The following is a 19690-nucleotide window of genomic DNA, read 5'->3' as shown; positions in this document are numbered from 1 at the left end:
CAGGAAATGTGGAGAAGACCTGCTTAATTCAAAACCCATTATCCGTCAGCGTGTTGTGTGGTAATTACAGTTAAAAAGACATTTGCAAATGCTTCTACTAATGTACAGTCTTGTACAATTACTAAAAGTGGGTGTACTGCAATGAAGCATCCAGTGGATGAGCAATGCGTGTTTGAGTGTTTTCGCTTCGCAAAGTGGATATGTGTATATTTCCGAGCAGCTTCCACTGATTCTTTTAAAAAACTGCAGTAGAAGATACTTGTGCAAGTACTACAAACCGAAGGTGTACTGGCCAAATGTCTTGTTACATTTGTTTAAACTGCAGACAATTTCCTTCTCTGTTTAAATATATATATATATATATATATATATATATATATATATATATATATGTATATATTACACTGAAGTACTTGAGCGCATGATTTATTTCTGCTGTGCCAAGTGTTTTCTTTACTCAGGGAAGTGCTCACTAGATGCGACAGCTCTTCATTTCACAGCTGCAGCATCCATTCTGCTCTTACAGTCCTCTCATGCCTTGTTCCTCAGTGCGCTCCCGCAGCATCTATTCTGAGATTATTCTGCCACGACGACCGAGACTGTTGGCAGACACATTATGTTAGACCACCTCACTAACCAGCCACTGCATAAGGCACATTTATATGCCATTTGAAAGAGATGACTAACAGCGTTATGCAAATTTTATCCTCATAATTAATTTGTGTATGACAAATGCCTTAAATTATAATATCATAAATGGTATAAGGTCAAAGTAAAAAAAAAATCACCCTTGCACAGCAAAACATGCCATTTGTAATAAAAAAAATACTATAATCCACTTAGAAAAATGTTTAGTCCACCTAAGGGCACGCCGGAGGAATGCCAATACTATGTCACTGCCAAATTCAGATGGTACGGCCTTGTTTTGTGGATGGGAGCCTCTGAGATTGAGTGGCTGTCTGAGATTGAGTCCTGAGTATACGACTTGTCGGCTCTTGAGGTGGCAGTAAAGGGAGGCCGGGGAAGGAGGGCTGTGATGGCACTGCCTGCGTGGTATGGTGTGGCCTTTTCAGCCAGGCGGTGCGTGCTGCATGGCGAGCCAGCCGCACGGCCCAGGAAAGGTCAGGCGTGTCAGACTGGATCAGCGTGTCCTGCGGTGTAGCTCCTCTGGAGAGTGCTGTCAGTCAGGGGAGAAGCGGAGCAGGCAGGCAGCCTCTCTTCAGGGACTTTTTGGAGAAACATACTTCTAAGTGCTGTCCTCTTAAGTTGCTTTGTGGAGAGCGTCATAGTATTACCTTGTCTGCTGCATGAATTTGGCTGGCTGAGCAGGTTGTTTTTCCTCTCAGGCGACTTCAGAGTTCTCTGCTGAGGACTGCTGCTGGAATTATTTCTGATTGGTACATGTTCATTATCTAACTTTCCAGTCAGGAGTAACTCATGCAGATGTATTCAGTGTGACACTGGGCCGCAAAACAAGGTGCTGATTTTGAAAATGTATTTAACGCTAATGCGCCAAGAACTGACTGAGTAAATGATGTCTTCAGAAGCCTGTGTAATAAAAGGTTAGTATTAGAGAAATATCTGATGTTCTTCTCTACTGAAATTGAAGCGAGCTCAGTGTGATATTCTACCACCAGGTGCAGCTGAACATCTGTCACAGAGATAAATAAACAACAGCAGAACTTTATTGTTGGTCTGAGGCAAATAAACTCTCAAATGAATCAGCGTGTCAGTCAGTAAATGTATGTAAAAATAATCTGATTTGTTCTGTGTATGAGAAGATAACAGTAAAATGAAAAAAAAAATCATTTAATAAAATGACTTAATTTGATGTTTACAATGTTAATGCTTGCCACAGTTTGCAGAGTGTACAATCCACATAATCTCTAAGATCTCTCAACCAAAACCCGGAAACATGCATTATCTTTCAAACACGAGAAAAGACTTGCATTGAAAAGTTTATCAGCTATTTAAAATGTGGGAGTGGGATCTTGTCATTTTTTCCCCATATTCCTCTTTATATCATAAATTTTTCACAGCTCCACCACAACAGCAAATATAAAAGCCTATACTTCATTAGTGTTTGACATGCACTCGAGCGCTGACGTGATAAAACAGATGTTCTGGTGATGCTTTTGCACTAGAATTCATCAGGGTCACCCTCCTGTTGCATAACGTTCACAATGTCAGCATCTCTCACAGTCTACAGGGCAGATCGGATGCTTCAGCAGAATTAAGGCTTTGCTTGGCTCTCGCTATTTCAGCATTTGGTATTTAAGTGACATTTAATGGTCAAGTCTTTGAATTAGGGCTAAGTTAATTTGAACTTTATGGTACCTTGTCCTTTTATTGTATCGAAGCAATATTTCGCTTTAGTTGAACTTCTGTGATGCTGGTCTCATATGAGTTCAAGCACAGCCAACCCATTATGTGTTTCACAGATATTAATAATCATTTTTACCGTCTGGTTTCGTTTTGAATTCATGTTAGGTCTTGGCTGAATTTTGGTTCAGACTGTCACAAACAGCTGGGAGTAAATTTCTTTTTCAATCAGTGATTGATTCTTGTATTAATTAAGCACCATTTTACATCATTATTGTCAGATAGATGTACACAGCAGCTGCCAAAGCACAAGGTCAAGAATATCACAATAAATATGTGAAAATTTTGGTTAATTGCACAGCAAGAACAAGACACCACATTCCCCAGCTGTCATTAGCAGTGTAATATATGTGGATTAAAAACTACCTTTCATCCAGGGTAGTGTGCTCTACAAGTAACTGACAAGCTGGTACTAAGTAAAGCAATTTCATAAATAAAAAATAAAAAGCCACATCAATAAGATTTTAGTTAAACCATTCAGTTCTCTTTTCATAGTTTCTTTGCTATTCATAAATATAACCCTTCTTTAGAGCTGCTGGTGTGCAGATCATTCTGCTGTCACTTCCCTGAGGCCTGCTTCTGCAGCACAAATCCATTAAAACTGGGATGCGTGTCTTATTTGAACCATTATTATTTGATATTCTTTGTTATAACTTATTAAGACACTGCACAGATGCACTCACTGTTAATGTAAATGACTCATCCTTTTGCATAAGCAACATTTCCACCTTCTAGTTTTTCTCCAGTTTCTGTCTGTTTGTGTTTGCAGTATAGCCACATGCAGATAAAACTGGTCTATAAACCTGTAACCAAGTCAGTAAGATTTGAAAATGTCCTACTATTGACTCAGTAGTTGTAAAAAAAAAAAAAAAAGGTTATAACTACAAACTCTAAACACCAACTCAGAAAATGTAGTCATGAATGTGGAGCATTTACTGAAAGCAAACCAATAACACATTTTACCATTATCTCATGTTAGCAATACAATTCAGGTTTGAAAATGAAAACAGGAAGCTCCAGTGAATGTAGTTATAATAGACAGCACTGAAATTATAGTTTTTGTTGGTAGATGATGGGTTTGTGTGGTCACTTTTCCTTAAAACCTTAATTTTGTGTATATTTGTGCAGCCCATAAGCATCCACATGGAGATGGAAAGATATTGAGAGCACTTTTTGGACAGCCCCTCCGGTTTCACTTTATCTTATTTCCTCCCTCCTTTTTTTGCTGTTGCCTCGTGATAATATCACGCATATGCTGATGTTGCACTTTTTATCAATTATACAATCTTCATTAGCAGCTTTCTTGTTGCGTATGCATAATGAACGCTCAGTTCAGGAGTACAAAGAGACCAGCGTCAAAACACAGCACAGCACAGACCCTCGTCGATGCTCTGATTGAATGAAACGCTGAAATAGAGCGAGAGAGAGACATGTGCCTATTTAGCAATGTCCTCTACTGTGATTCTGAAAATCGATTTCAGGATCACAGCATCCTCAAGGTTTTCATGTTATGTGGACTGTTTTCAAAGTTGAGTGTATTGTGTTTTGGCCTGAAAAGGCAGAGATAACGAAGGATTTGAAACTTGAGCAAAATGATAGCACTGTTTGGTTTTGGGTCTTTTTAATCATCTTTTATTGTAGATTATCACTTTGAAAAATGTGGATGTATCCTAGTTGTGGAGTTACACATTATGTATCTTTGTGTTACTGTAAATGCACTATGCAATATAAATTGTTCTATTGGAAGCTGAAGGAAAATATCCTCCATATTATGAGGTCATTGGTATTAATATTAATGATTACTTTAGCTTAAAGTTTGACTAGCAACAAAGTGAAGCAGCTACCAGAATAATTCTTTATTCATCGGTAATTTGGTGCCACTTTATTAGCAGATGAAGCTACTTTATCCCTGTTTCCCAGAACTGTGAAAGTTCCTGCCAAAAGCATATTTTTTGCCCGCCAGTCTTCAAAATAACATATTCACATTCCCTTCATTTCTGCAGCAGTCCAGCAGGAGCAGTAACCAGTGTTATTCCTTACTCACCCGAATGACATGCCCGAATCCTTGGCTGAATAACACCCCACATCATATTTTATTCATAATAAGTGATGCAGAGAGGGCTGCAATTACTGTGTGGTCGTTACCACTTACAGCTCTGATCAGTGAACCGTGCATGTCTCACTCTGTCTGCTACCTGCGTATGACATCTACCAATGTTAGGCATATTCCTGAATCAGCATGTGGGAGGGGAGTCATTAACAGCCTGACCTAAATGAACTTGAATGCGGTGAGCAGCTGTATTTTACATGTTGTCATCTGCGTTCCCGCTTTTGTATTTACAAAAATAGCTTGTCAGTTTGACTTCATCCAAGTCATGTTGTAGTTTGTTTTTTTCATTTCAAGAGGATCGAGGTCGTTTTGACCTTGAAAACAGCAGCACGTAAAACAAATGGCTCTCTTTCCTTTTTTTTTGATATTCTGCCATTTTTCTTCTTTGTCTGACCAATGCGCTGTTAGGCTATGTGAGAATAAAAAGAATAGCATTCATTTGAAACTTTTGTTAAATACATAACATATCGTAACAACAAATAGAGCATTTCTCTTGTTGCTCTCTATGAACTCGGACTTTCTGAGCTGAGTGGAGAAGGGAAAGTGCAGACTCGCTGAACCAGCAGGGTAATGGATGCCCTCTGGGCACAGATGAACCTGAATGAGGAAAGTTGAGCAGATTTACAGTTCCGGTCGTATCTTTGGATGTAGGAGGGAAAGTGCTCATCAAAATGATGGGATGTTTAGTATGTGTGAAGCTGAGAGTGCCCTTGCAGGCTTTGGACTTCCAGGGTGCGCAGATTGCTTTTCCTGTGTCATTAATTTGAGTCGTCATTGCTGGCAGGCCTAATCCAGTTAGTAGCGTTACCTCTACAGAGGGTACAACAGCATATGTCAAGCACTTGTTCACCAGTGTGACAAATAAAATTCAAATTGGGCTATGTAGGGGGAGAATGTGAAGGACTTGTTTTTTTCAGAAGAACCATTTAATGCTTTTCTCACGTGAAAATTTTCAAGTACAAGTTTCAAGTTTAATTTGAGTATGTAATGTATATGAGTGGGAAAACAAAGACTCGTTTGCGCAGCAGCTTTTTTTGTCGCTTTCGAGGGTAGATGACATTTTTGAGAGGAGAACCATTCAAAAGCTTGACCAGAACAAGGACACCACTCATCCAGCTGGACTCAGCACATGGCCTAATGGGCATACTGCGCTATCCAGTTGGTCATATTGTACAATCCAACGTGACAGTGCACAGAGATCCAAATTGGAAACAGAAGGAATTTGCATTTCCACTTGAAAGCACTCTCTCAGCTATGGCATTTATATACTATTAGTGGATCAAATTAGTCATTATTGTGAAAGAAAACAATAGTATTCCTAACATATATTTTAAAAATATATATATGTTAGGGAGATAAAAAGACATTTCCAGCATAAACACATTTTTTTTCAAATTTCAGAATGTGCCATTGCTTTCACATCAAGTATTTATCAGATTAATCAGACTGGCATGCTTGTGTTATATCATTTTATTTTTCAATTGCTTTGTCACTACTCATTGCCATCGTGGACGACTTAATTGGACGGCAACCTGACTCGCCACGCAGCTAACACCTGGACAAGGTGCAGTATCTCCTGGTTGTTGGACCTCGTCTGGATTGGGGGTGTCCTGTTTGGTCAAGCCTTTGAAGTGTAAGTGGAACTGCTATAGCAACTACCCATCTGGGGAGGCAAAAAGTCGGAGTAATAAGAACAAAAACAATCAAACAAACGAACACAAAGGGCATGCAGAGGGTTGGATGCAAGGGACAGGGTGAGATGGAGACAGATATTCTACTGCAGCGGTCCCCAACCCCCGGGTCACAGGCCAGTACCGGTCCATGAGTCGTTTGGTACCGGGCCGCAAGAGTTGAGGCTCGGCTGTGAAATTTATGGTTTTCAGGGTTTTTATTATTTTTTTATCATTTTTATCATTAACTCGGTTTCCCTGGGTCTTTTCCCGTCTGATATGAATAAATCTTCTTTTTTTTGGTACTGGTACTGGTTTTATTTTGTTGTATTTATCCGTGACACCTTAAAAGCCGGTCCGTGAACATATTGTCGGACATAAAGTGGTCCGTGGTGCAAAAAAGGTTGGGGACCGCTGTTCTGCTGTCTTGATCCCTAAAGGGAACAGCCAAAAGAAGAAGCAAGACAAAAATAAATACAACAAAAAACAACTGACATTCACTTAAGGCTTAAATCTTGAAAGGGGTCACAGTCAACTAGCATGACTGTGAAACAGAACCTGCCTCCTTATTAGTGTGACTGATGAATAACATATGGTGTATTCCAAGGGACTGTGCACCAACCATTGCTGCCTGATACGTAACAAACTGTTGCACTATTGTTTAGTGCAGGTCGATTAAGTGATTACATTCAAAACAATGGCCCTTATAAGCCCTTGCAATATTAGCATTTGGGGATGGGGGGGGTGCTGTTATGGATCTTTGTCATTGTCCCTCAGCCTGAACTGTTCGAGATGTGGCTTAGTGGGGTTTTTCTGCTCTAAGAGCCACTCTAAGTAATGAAAACTGCTCAGTTTGCCAGGACAGGTTTTCGGATTCTCTGGTGCCGCTGTCAAATACTTGCTGGTCCGGCAAATATGAATCTCCAGTCCTCTGATTCAGCTCCTATAGTGTGATTAATAGTTAGCTTGGTGTCAAGTGAATGGCTAGGAGCCTCCAGTCACAGTCATCTGGAAGCTGGTTTGCAAAATTTGGTTAGATTTAAATCCCCTAAACTTTCTTGTTGTATCATGTACCGCAGTGCAGCACAGTCACTTTCACAGTGTTTCCATTGATAACATTTGGTCTTTTCATAATTTAATCCAAGCTATCACAAACATGAATACCCTGCTTTATCTCTAAACTTTGTTCAACTGTGATCTCTCAGTGCTGTCACGGAGCCAGACTTTTACTTACCGGTCAGCTTTTGATCAGAGTGAGAACACCTGCTCGACTGAGGTAAAAAGAAAAGGAGCAAAGCGCCTCACGCTGATCTGTGTAAATGTAGTCATCAGTGTGATGAAAATGAGTCAGCTGGTGCAGTGATTCAAAGATTCTGTGTTTAACGTCCCCATGAGGCCTATTTCGTGGCTGAGCCGCTGAAAATGCTTCTATTATCAAAGGGGCAATTAACTTTGGCTCTGTTTCCCTCTAATTGAGAAAAGAACATTCTAGTTCTGTACTACAAACAGTCCATAAAAAGTAATTGTGCAAAACTAAAAGAATTTCCCCATAAATTCTTTATTATTTGCTGATCGGGAGCAGCCGGGAGCAACCCGATCAGCACGCTCATGAATATTGCTTTAATGACACTCGTTGTTCCTTTGTAACAGCGTCTCAGCTTTTTGTGCTGTAGTTAAAAAAAATAAATCTGGTTTTAGCCTCTTTTAACCAGTTTAGCAATTTTTAAATGCAAGACCCAACATGACTGGATGCACGAAGCTGTTTAAGCTTAATTTGTAGCTTTGATTCATATAAACAGATCAAATAGATCAGATTTGCTTTGTGTCCTCTCGTCTTTGTTTGTGTGCGTGTGTGTGTGTGTTGTTCATACTTATGCCAGGACTTGACGTAAATGACATCAAACATTGACTTGTAAAATGCCACAAAAGGTGCCTGGCTGTGTTATTTCTCAACTGATACCTGTAAGGCCCAATGAAAGGCCTGTGCCAGGAATAACAGCCTCTGGAGTTGATTTATTATAACAACCAGGAGAAAGGTCATCTGTCCTTATCTGGGGCACGATGGTGACAGGTAAGTTATACAGTGGGGAGGCTAGCTAAAGCTGGCTGCCTCGCGCAGCTCCCCAATTTGGATTCAGAGATTGACGGAGCACCTGGCACACTTAAGAGTGTAAGTGCAGGTGGAGTCACCTTCACAGACTAATCTCCTGCCACCGAGGAGGACGACATTCTCGCTGTTTTGATGCTGTAATAGTTAGTGCCGCCTGGCAATGTGGTGAAATGAATAAAACTTTAGCTCTGTGCTTCAGGACCGCCTCACTGCCGGGAGACGATGCGTTCCAAAAATCGGTCACGGGACGTATGTATGCAATGAAACGGTAATCCATAAAATATGTGGAGCTGATAAAATCTTTACTGCTGGTCTCCTCTGCATCTTCCCCATCCTGTGGCATCAGCCAGACTTGTGAGAGAGATCTGAATAATCTCACTGAACAGATTGCAGTCCAGATTGCCTCTTAAATTTCTGCATTTATAAATAGGCGCGTTCCTTTTTTTTATTTTTGCTAAATCGTTATAGATACTTGATTAGCAGCATCTCAGTTTTATTGATGTTCCATACAGAATGTGTAATCTAAACAATTTTCCCATGTGCAACTCCCCATGCATAGCTTTTCCCCATCTATTTAACATTCTCTATATTTTTTTAATGAGTGTGAAGGCAGAAAGCATCTAAAGCTGTTGTGTATTGTTGTCTGTTATGGTGAATGAAAAATAGTTTATTTCCCACTGGAAAAGGATTTCCTCCTTTAGATCAATCTCTATTCACTCCCACCTACGATATTGCAATATAAATTGGGTCCCAGGCCACAGTATAATAAGTATGGATTGAAAATGTGCCCTAACAGTACAGGACTAGAGAGGAGACTAACATCTTGCGGCATCACAGAGTGCTGGTGTGGAACAAATAGCATTATGTCCCAGCACGTGTTGTGATACAGCACATCAACCTCATCATAGGAATCTGATGTCCCTCAATGTGAGCCAGTTCTCTCGAGGCGCCAGATGAATGGCTACAAAACAGAGCTTTAAATCCCTCCCTCAAATCCAGGGATCAGTTAACTTCCCATCAATCCCTGTTCTGCGACGGAGAGTGGACTTTGCTTCATTCATCATTCCGTGTAAGCCTCCCCTCCTATGTTTGGAATCTGAGGTGTGAATTTGTTTACTCTCTCGCGCTCCGAGTGCGGCGAGAGGAAATTGTCCTAACGCTGGTGGCATTTGCTTCACTTGTAATACCGGGCGTGCCTGCGAATCAGGAGAAATTATGGAGGGAAGAAAAGTATTAAGTGCCTCCGAGTGTCTCCTTTTGAACAGCGCGCATGAATTATCAGGAAATGGCTCTTTTCCTCACAGTGTCATCAGTTTCAAGAATGGCTGTAATATGTGTGAGTTTATACCCAAACTACAGAAATTAACATTCAGTTTTCACACACCTGCTAAAGACAATATAATGAGGAAGCCAATTTGGATGTTTTGAGAGCTTTCAGCACCAACATGCTTTGCTGTTGCTGGGCTGTTTCGGGTCTGGCAGTGCAATGCAGGGTGCCAACATGACTAATGGGCCTAATGTGGAACCTCTATCGACTTGCACAAAAATACTCAGGGATTGATTTGACTGCTTATGCCACTGCCATAATCTCCCTTCCAATGATACCGTTTCGCAGCTATTTGTACTGCTTTGTGCCGCCTTGTTCTTTTTTTTCTTCTTATCATACAAGAATATATGCTGCTTAGTTCAGAAACCATATGTGGCATCGGTTTACCTTGTTGCCTTTGCATGACAATAATGGATGTGGCTATATGCAGGTAACAAAATGTTTTGACTGTGCATTTACACCCACTCTACAAGCGTCTTGAACTCTGGTAGAGGCATAAAAAAAAGGTTGTGGAGGGACTGGAGGGAGTCCAAACAGTGGGTAAGGGGTGGGATCTACCGTGGACAGGTTAGCAGCCCATTAACACAGGGAGACAGGCAATTATTCATGCTCACATTTACACAATTTAGAATCACCAATTAACCTGCATGTCTTTGGAATGTGGGAGGAAGCCGGTGCATCTGGTAAAAACATGCACCACCATGCCATCCATCTGCATCATGATTCTCATCACTTTCATTCGTATCAAAGCATTGAGTGAGCCTCATTTGATTTTCAGCGTGTTCCAGCATCGATGGGTCTACAAAGTTAAGAGAGAAGCGGCATTATTTTATGTTACATTTAAAAGCAGCCTTGTAATTTTCTAACCTGTCAAACGCCTACTGTGATGTCTTAGAAGGATTTGTGGGTGTGTGGTCACTTTAGTGTTTCACAGAACTTCTTTACAAACTCAGCACTTAGAGAATGAAATAATGTCTATTAGTATAGACACATTATAACACTGGTTAGCTCAAATTTCTTACCTGGGATTGTTGTAGACATGCATACCTTTTTAACTCTTTCTACATAAAGACAATGTCTGAAGATCTCCTCTGTACCCTTTGTGACCAATTTTGACACCTCAGTATAAATCAATACAGACGTGGTTTGATGACCATTAGAAAAGATTCTGGGTTTTTTCCAAAGGTAGCCGCATGGAGACCACCCTCACTACCTTCTGATGCACATTCAGTCATGTAGTTCTACAAACCACTCAGTTCAGAAAAGCACTTCACGAGCTATCCCTAGTAGGTTTTCAAGGGGTAAAAAGTTAAAACCCAGTTGTGAGAAAATAATCACCACAGCAACTGTAAACATATGTGCTCACCCCGTGTGTATTGACTGCTTTTCGAGGTCTGCTCTCCTGAAGTGAGCAGAGCTATAAGCAGCTATTCCGAGACATGGCCTTTCCATGTAGATGATTGATTCAGGTACAGTGAGGAAGGAGAGGAGGGCTCAGGCTTTGGGCTGTGTCCGTTAATCATACTGTATTACCACACAGGAGGCATTTATCACCAAACACCAAAGGCTTCAGTCCATGGGGAACACTGAAACCAATCTCATCGCTTACATGCAATCCATCTAGGTCCACAAAAAACAGCAATGTTGAGCGCTACCACATTTATTTTCTCTGTAAGAGGAGAAGGATATTCTAAAGAAAAGTAAGAAACCTAAAAAAAAAAAAAAAAACACCCCACAGAAAACAAACCTGAAGAAAAGTAGGGCTTTTGAGAGACTTTGGAATACTCTCTTTTTTAAACTTTTTTTTTTTTTTAACCTGTGTGGTGTTGTTGTCACAGCAGGATGTGCAAGCATCAAGCTTGGCCCCTGGGCGATCTGAGTAGAACTACAGCTTCTACACAGATAGGCTTTAATGTTTCAGGTACCAGTAAGATGATGAAATAGGAGTTTGGAAAGTCGGAGAGTACATTTTTTTAATCCTTTCTCGCTATGATCACTAATTATTTTCTCATCATTTGATTACTACTTTGTATTTGTCATTATTCCCTGTTTATAATAGCATCGAAGGCAGCTGTATTTTTATTTATTTTTTCTCACAGAGCTGTTGTTTGTGTGAACTCAGCCTTGACTGAGTGAAGCTCATGGACCCATGGGTGTCACAGCCAAAGCCATGTGGTGTATTTGGAGTTCATTCTCTTATCCTATTGGCTCCTAGTCAAAATCTACCTTTTCCAGCAAATTTTCAGTTTATAATCAACAAAATGTGTTGCTAATCCAGTTTTCTAGAGGATGCCCCACATGTACAATGCTTCCAGACAAAACTGCACTTTTGTTAGACAATTGTTTTCCTGTTGTTGTTTTTGTCTATAGAAAGGAGAACGATCCACAGTTTCTCTCAACTCTGTCTGGAATTCATAAATTGCCTTTGTGTTTCATCATCTGCCAGTGATTACCAATGCAGCCAACATTATTATTGGCTAACAGTGAGAATGATGGAGTAGAAAAACAAAAATAGACTGGCTAGGTTAAAGCTTTCCTCTCAGGTATAAACAACTGACTTTGCAATTTATTCCACAATGTTCAGACATGATAGTTCAAGACTAGAATGGCAGGCTAAACTCTTATGTATAGTTTTGGTTTAAGCATGCAGCCCTGCACTAAAGCTTCAGGCCACTACTGATTTCTTTATATTTTGCTTCAAAATAGCCAGGCTTGTCATTTTGTCATTTGTCAAGTGGTCTTGGGCAATAGTTCTCCAGGCTTTCAGAAGGTCTCTGAAAGCTTTTCTTTGAAAGCTTTTTCTTTCAGTTGATCCATCTAATGTTTACTGAAGCCTCATCAGAAATCATCTCACTGGAAGTGTGGCCATCAAGAAGCCATTCTTAAGGAAGGGAAATGAGAAGAAAAAGCTGTGGTATGCCACATTACGCAAGAACTGGACTGAAAATTGGTGTTAACGGGTATTATGGAGTGATAAATCCAAATGTGATATTTCAGGTTCAAATGCTAATTAATATGATGTCTGGAGCATCAACAGCCATCTGTAAAGCACGGTGGAGGCACTGTCATGGTTTGCGGCTGCATTTCAGCCAGTGGTGTTGGGGATTCTGTCATTGGATTGGATTATGAAAGCAGAAAGGTGCTCCACCATGCAATACCAACAAGAAACTGTCTGATTGGCAAGCTTCTTATTGACTTTATTTTTCAGCGTGACATTGCTCTCAATCACACTGCCAATGCGGTAAAAGCATACCTGGGTAGAAAAACACACAAAGGACCACTATCAGTCTTGGATTGATTTCCCCAGAACCCAGGTCCATTATTGAAGCAGTGTGGGATCATCTTGGGAATAGAATAGAACAAAAGGCAGCCAACAGCCACAGGAGAGCTTTGAAGAACGCCAGAGAACTATTCCTGACGACTACTTAAGGGATCAAAAATAGCCTTTATTTCCATGCATGTTTGCATATTTTTAATAAATCGCTGCACCTATTTCCCATTTTCCTGGCAAAACATAAAAAATGAGGTGGCTTGAGACTTTTTCACATTACTGTATATTAATGGGTTGTGATCAGTAATGATATAAAATAAGCTCATTTAATCAAGTAGAAAGAAATCAAATCCAGGCTTTTATTACTTATGAACAGCCACTGGGTGATCCTGTTTAAACACATCCCTGGCATTGTGGATAAAGTTTCTGTTTTTCAATCCAGTTTTGGACATTTTCCAAATAAGAATTGAATGAATGCATTTGAATCAGAAAACAGTCAGTCTGTTTTAAAAGATTTTCTCAAAAGCAGTAAAGAGGAAACCAATGAGCAAACAAGCCAGGGTGGAAAATGACTATCAGACACATGAGCTTTCAGCTTAGTAGACCTTCCCAAAAGCATAGACTGCTTTATTGTAATTTGGGCCATAATTTGCTAAATTAATATCATGTTGTATTACAGTAAATAGGATTTGAGACTGAGACCAATCTAAGACTAATGAGGAAACTATAATGTCACAGATCATATAATCAGTGGTGTTATTTTTCCCTTAAACGTCTATAAAGTCAGTTTTATTTTTATAACCTAAGAATTTGCCCCCTGCTGGTCATTAAAAACAATGCATTTAACGCTCTTCTAATTTCATTTCCAGGAAATGCTTTGAATCATATTCTGATAGCGAGGGTCTCCAAAGCCGATGTAAAGAACAAAACTCTTATAAGGTGCTTTCTCTGGTGTTTTTTTGTAGTGTACTTCAGGTTAGCATTTATTGGCTAGTTTGCATGGCTGAACTTATCCATCGCATGCACTAGCGTGTAAAGAAGCTTGCTCCAAAAGTGTTTTATCTAAAGAAAGCATGTAATTTGTTCACCATCACAGCTCAGTTAAGTACTGTGAAGCAAAAATGAAACTGTGACTTGAACCACCCCCACCACGGTGCCAGATAATATTCTCCCTGATTACTGGCCTCCAGGATCCTCATGTACAGGCTGCACTCACACCCTCTAACATCTAACATTAGCCGCACTAATGGTTTTCACAGTGGGGGGGGAGGGGTTGTGTTTAAAGGCTGTGAAATAATGTGTCTCTGTATGGCAGGACTCTCCTTTTGTCCTGAGTGAAAGCTCAAGTAAAAAGCTTATTACACACCAAAGGCTACAATTACTGAGGAGATGTTAAGCCTTCGGTTGAGACACATTTTTTAATATCAAAATTTCTGGAATATAATAGCAATGTAAGAGATTTGAAAAAAAAACCTTTGTTCCACCCTTTTTAGGAGCATTTCAGTCTGCACAGGTTGATTCTGACTTACAATACAGCTTCACTGACAAGACTTTTTAGTGACTTTTGAGTTTTGCAGCTTTTTCCCACTGAATGGACCTAAAAGAAAGCTAATGTATTTTCTCCACAGCCTGCCATCCTCTCTGCATGCAATCTGTTGATCATGAAAAGCTGCATCGTAGTAAACAAGTTTGCCCACAGGGAATCTTACCATGAAGATGTCAGCCTGACATTTACATTGAAATGCAAAGTGCGACTAGGTAAGGTTACACTTCTGACTCCGGCTGTAATTGTTTAAAAGCAAAGTCTCAGACCCACGTTCTCTGAGGGCCCTTTGCACTATTGCTTGATAAATATAGCAAGCAGATGCCTGTTTACACACGCACCTCTGATGAGCAGCTGTTTTTTGCCACGTTAACAAGACAACGTCTAAGCCAAAGCAGCCGTGCTGTTTTTAATTAACTGACCACACTTGCAATCACAGTGATGTCTTCTGTGTTGTCTGGTGCAAGTACATCAAAGTCAAACATGTTCCCAGCAGTCTGCATTTGAGGTGAAGTTTTTGCTTTCTTTCATTTTTTTTTTCTCGTCTGAGAGCTAAATGGAAATGTGCTGTGAAGCTTTTTAATGTCAACATGTGGACGCTTCAGCTCAATGGAACACTGGCAGATACACACACACACATACACACATCCAATCGCACTCCTCCCCCAGTCTTTACAAGAGTGACAGGTCATCCAGAAATTTATATTCATGGCTGGAAATGGAAATGGAACAACCAAGAGGGGTGTCCTGCCGCGCTACCACCAGTTACTGAGGTGCACTGGAGGGGAGAGAGTGACATTTAACAGCGTGAAGATGAGGGGCCTCCGACCAGCTTGCAGCAGATGCACTGGTACATATAGAAACGGTACAGATGGTCTTTAAAGTGAGGCGGGGGAAGCTGAGAGGAATGGTCCCCGGAGCTGAGGGAGTTATTTCATGTAGCCACCACCTTGCCGCAGTCAAGGGAGACAAACAGGAAAATCAATACTCCCACTCAGGACAGTTCACTACAAGGGCCTCCCTCAGCAGGCCTGTCTGTCAGAATCAGTCCCTCAAGTGGTCTGGGATGTGAACTGCTGACAAGGTAGGTGTCAGAGCACACTGATCACACTCTTACAGCGCGACTGAAGTCTTGTTCAGCACCGTGGACAGCTCCAGAAAGACAGTGACAAACCCCAGCAAATTGGTCCCAAGCTTATCAGCCCTTTGTCATATTAACATCATTGTCATTGCCTGGCACTAACATCAAATCATCATTTACCTAATATACATATTACATTTTTATATTGTTTAAATAAAGTTAGGGGCTTAATTCACTTTTTCTGTTTTAATCATAGCTACGTTCTTTAGATGAAGAATTTCAACCAACATTAATGACATCATCCATTAGAAACACTGACTGTACGGCAATAGCCACCATGACGCCCAGAATCCTCATGCTGAATATTTTTGCCACAGCCCGTCTACGTTTTGTGCCCTCTGCATACTGCCACAATTGCATTTCTCTATGTATTTAAAAATGTTTACCTCAAAGTAAACGGAGAAAGTGGTGCTGAAGAGAAACATTGTCAACATCAAAGCTGATATAAAAAATAAAAAGAAGAAATAAGATTAACTGTCTGTGAGAATGAAACAGGTGAAGGACAAGAAGCAGCCGTCTGTCAGCATAAATCGGGCAAACAAACTGCAGTGGAAAAAAATCTATATTCTCCATGATCTTTGTGTTAGTGTCGAGAAATTAGACCATAAGTACCATCTTTAATGAAAGTTAAGATAAGACAGAAAAACACAAATAATAATAATAATGATAATAATGATGATGATAATAATAATAATAATGATAGAAACAAGTATTTTCGTCATCATAAATCAAAGTAAACATTTTGTCCTGCACACCTTTTTAGGTACATCCATCCATTTCAATAATATCCCTGTAAAATAGGGAGTAGAAGACAGAGTAGCAGTCACATTTATCCACAGTATCTGCAGAAAGAGTGTGAGAATAGGAAGGGGGTGGGGGGGCGGGGGCAGTGAGTCCTGCCAATGGTAATGAAGCTACCACTACAAATGGGCTAGTCATTCATGATTAACCGGCGTGTCATGCCTGAAGTAATTGCCTTAATTAGCTATTGAACAGGTTTCAGGGTTAATGGGACAACAGGTTGGCAGTGAACCTGATTTACTGTTGGAAGTTAATGATTTTACTCTCATCTTCCACTCATTCCTCAAAATGATTTGATTAACAGTAAGGGAGAACCAGATCCCCTTGTTTGTTAATACAAAATCAATTTCATGGCTGGCTGAGCTATCTCTGACAGTGTTTTTGTTAGGCGAGCAAGGTCTTCAGTCAGCCACTGGAGACAGGACAAACATAGGCAGGCCGGTAGAAGAGCGCAGACGGTAAATCTGCCAGTCCTATTGCAGTGCAGTACTGGTGGTTGGGAGCTGGCAGCTTTCCCACTCTGCCCACAAATTCACCTCCACTAAGCTTTTCTGTCATGACTACCAGCCAATCCAGTGTGTTTTCCCTAAGACTGTGTCAGAGGAATAAGCCTATGCGAGTAATTGGGAAGCAGGTACCGTAAAGTCTCCCCTGTGAGGCAGGATCAGTGTGTTTAGAAGTGTGCTTTGTGTGGAATGCCAGAGGGGCGAACGTGTAAAGATATTGTCCTCCAATCCTCATACGCCAAGGCCACTTAATTGGTAAAGCAATGGTTCTTTATTGAATAGAGGTCAAAATATAACTGCCTTTTTACGCTTAACCTCAATTTTTCTCACTGAAAACAGTTTAGACAAACAATTTGGCTCTGCTTCTTTGTGGCATATTATGCCTACAGCATGGCTAGGGCATTTTGGCAGAGCTCACAAGCTGATTTCAGAGGAGTTAGAGCTTGAGCACATTCGCTGTAGGAATATTACAGCAATTGATTTTTTTTCTTTTTCTGTCACAAATTGCTTTTACTTAGCACTATCCATGATTAGAATAGGTGGGTGACTGCAGCATGCATCCAACAAAGCTGCAGGTTTTACTTTGTTGCAGCATTTTACAGTTATAATACAGCTATTTGTGCAAGCTATATTAACATGTGCAGACATCTCTGAGCCTTTAAACTACTATCATCATTAGTTTCTCAACTCTTCGTGCATGTACCTGCAACTTAAGCTCACTTAATTTCAGCTACAGCAATTAACTGATTAATCAATTAGAAGATTATGAATGATCGGAAGATTTATAATCAGTAAACTCTTTGTTAAGCCAAAATACCAAAACATATTGGTTGGTTTCTCGGGCTCTGTCTAATAATATCTTTGGGTTTTTGGGTGACAAAAGGAAACAAGAAATTGGATAGATTTTTTTTTCCATGAAAACTTGACCTCTGACCTTAAGTCAAGACACTGACTTTCAAACTCGTTTGAAATTTTTAGTAGATACACCTATGGTATCAATTTCAAACTCCTATGTCGCCTCGTTCTTCAGTTATCACATTCACAAACTGACATGTCCACGCTACCCGCCCAGCGGTTTGACAACAACACGGCTAAGAGGTAAAAAAACCCAAAGCAAAACAAAACACTGGGTGCAATCAAACAATATTATTGAAACATCTGCCATCATATATGGAAATAAAATATAGAAGCCAAAAAATAGAGCTTTAAACACAACCTGAACTCTCTTAGCTTTTTTTGAACAACCTGCTGGTAGTAACAGAGCGCCTGACGATACAAATTTGAAATGACTTCTTCCCTAAATCTTCGTTATGTATAGACACACTACTGGTTTGTCCTTTGAGATAGGTATATTTTTAATGCTTGGATGATTATTAAGTCAATGTTAAATGGCCTCAAGAAAGCCTGGAAAAACTATTGTTCAAGATAGGGCTGCTCAATTAATCGAATTTTAATCTAGATTACGATCTGGGCTTTCAACGATCATTAAAAATGACTGAGCCGATTATTAGCACCTCCCTCGTGCTTTACTCTCGCGCTGCTCCGTGTGGCAAATCGAGCGCACTTCTCTGCGTTTCGAACACGCGTCACAACAATTAAGAGGACCCGAGGGAAGCTCGGAAAGCTCGGAAAGATAAGCAGAAGTTATTTGGAGAGGAGAGGATAATGGCTGCTGAAGAAAGAATGCCGTTGGTTGAAAAGAGAGGTAAAACGACTTCAGTGGTGTGGAAACATTATGGGTTCGCGGAGTCAGACGTGGATCAAATATTATGCAGTATTTTGAAGTTCACTAAACATAGATGTTTACATTTTTCATTTATTTTTTATATTGCAAACATTTGCACTGTTATCAGTATTTGCACACTATTTTATATTATTTTTTGACAATCTTTAAAGCCATTATTCAATACATTGTTATTGTTAAATAAATATTGTCAAATAATCGAGATCTCAATTTCAGTGAAAATAATCGTGATTATCATTTTTGCCATAATCAAGCAGCCCTAGTTCAAGACCACTTTTAAAAATTACATGAAACTCTAGCTCCTTTACAGCACAATACTAATAACCCTACTTTTGCATTTTTGAGAATTTAACTGGATTTAATCATTAGAAAACTTGCTGTGGTGAAAAAAAAGGGCATAAAGATTTGCTGATACAACCCTAGTATGTATAGACTATAGGTATAAAGCAATAAAAAACACCTTTGCCCTCTCCTTTGGGAGTCTTCAGTCCACAGTAGAGTAAATGAAGTCTGTATTCCTTTGGTTTACTTGAGATAGAAACTGTATTTGACTTGACCTCAGAAAAAAGGTTGTCTCCATAGGAGAGACAAACACGGGAGAAATATGGATGGTGATCCTGACTTTTGGGGTCTCAAAGGAAGTCTGCCACCAAGTCAGTTCTATGATTTGCTTTGTCAGGAGAATAGCACAAAGATTATTTCATGCTCTCTTCACACACACACACACACACACACACACACACACACACATATATATGTGTGTGTGTGTGTGTGTGTGTGTGTGTGTGTGTGTGTGTGTGTTCAGGACTCTCAAACTGTTACAACTCTGTGCACATCAGACTTTGAGCACTTTTTGATTCATGAGCACTCGTGGAGTAGACTGTAGAGGTGAAGTGTGCAGTGCCACTGAGACAGCGGCATGATGGAAAGGGGTTTCCTCTTGAGAACGGATATAACCAGTGTGTCAGTGTTCCCCTTCGGAATGGTTCCAAAGATAGCAAGTCATGCATTACTTGTGATGAGGAGTGCGATGAACTTTCGTAATATGCAGAGAAAGCGTGAGAGGATCAGAGAAAAAAAATTGA

At 40.1% G+C, this 19690-nt stretch overlaps 1 protein-coding gene across 1 annotated transcript in view; it reads left to right on the top strand.

Annotated features, from left to right (window-relative positions):
• hs6st3b (heparan sulfate 6-O-sulfotransferase 3b) overlaps window positions 1-19690 on the top strand; it is a 78712-nt gene that overhangs the window by 2118 nt on the left and 56904 nt on the right. The gene's annotated exons all lie outside the window — the stretch shown is intronic.

This window comes from Oreochromis niloticus, linkage group LG16 (genome assembly GCF_001858045.2).
Source record: "Oreochromis niloticus isolate F11D_XX linkage group LG16, O_niloticus_UMD_NMBU, whole genome shotgun sequence".
NCBI classification, from domain to species: domain Eukaryota; kingdom Metazoa; phylum Chordata; class Actinopteri; order Cichliformes; family Cichlidae; genus Oreochromis; species Oreochromis niloticus.
The sequence above is the reverse complement of the archived record's forward strand: the minus strand, read 5'-3'. Positions and strand labels throughout refer to the sequence as shown.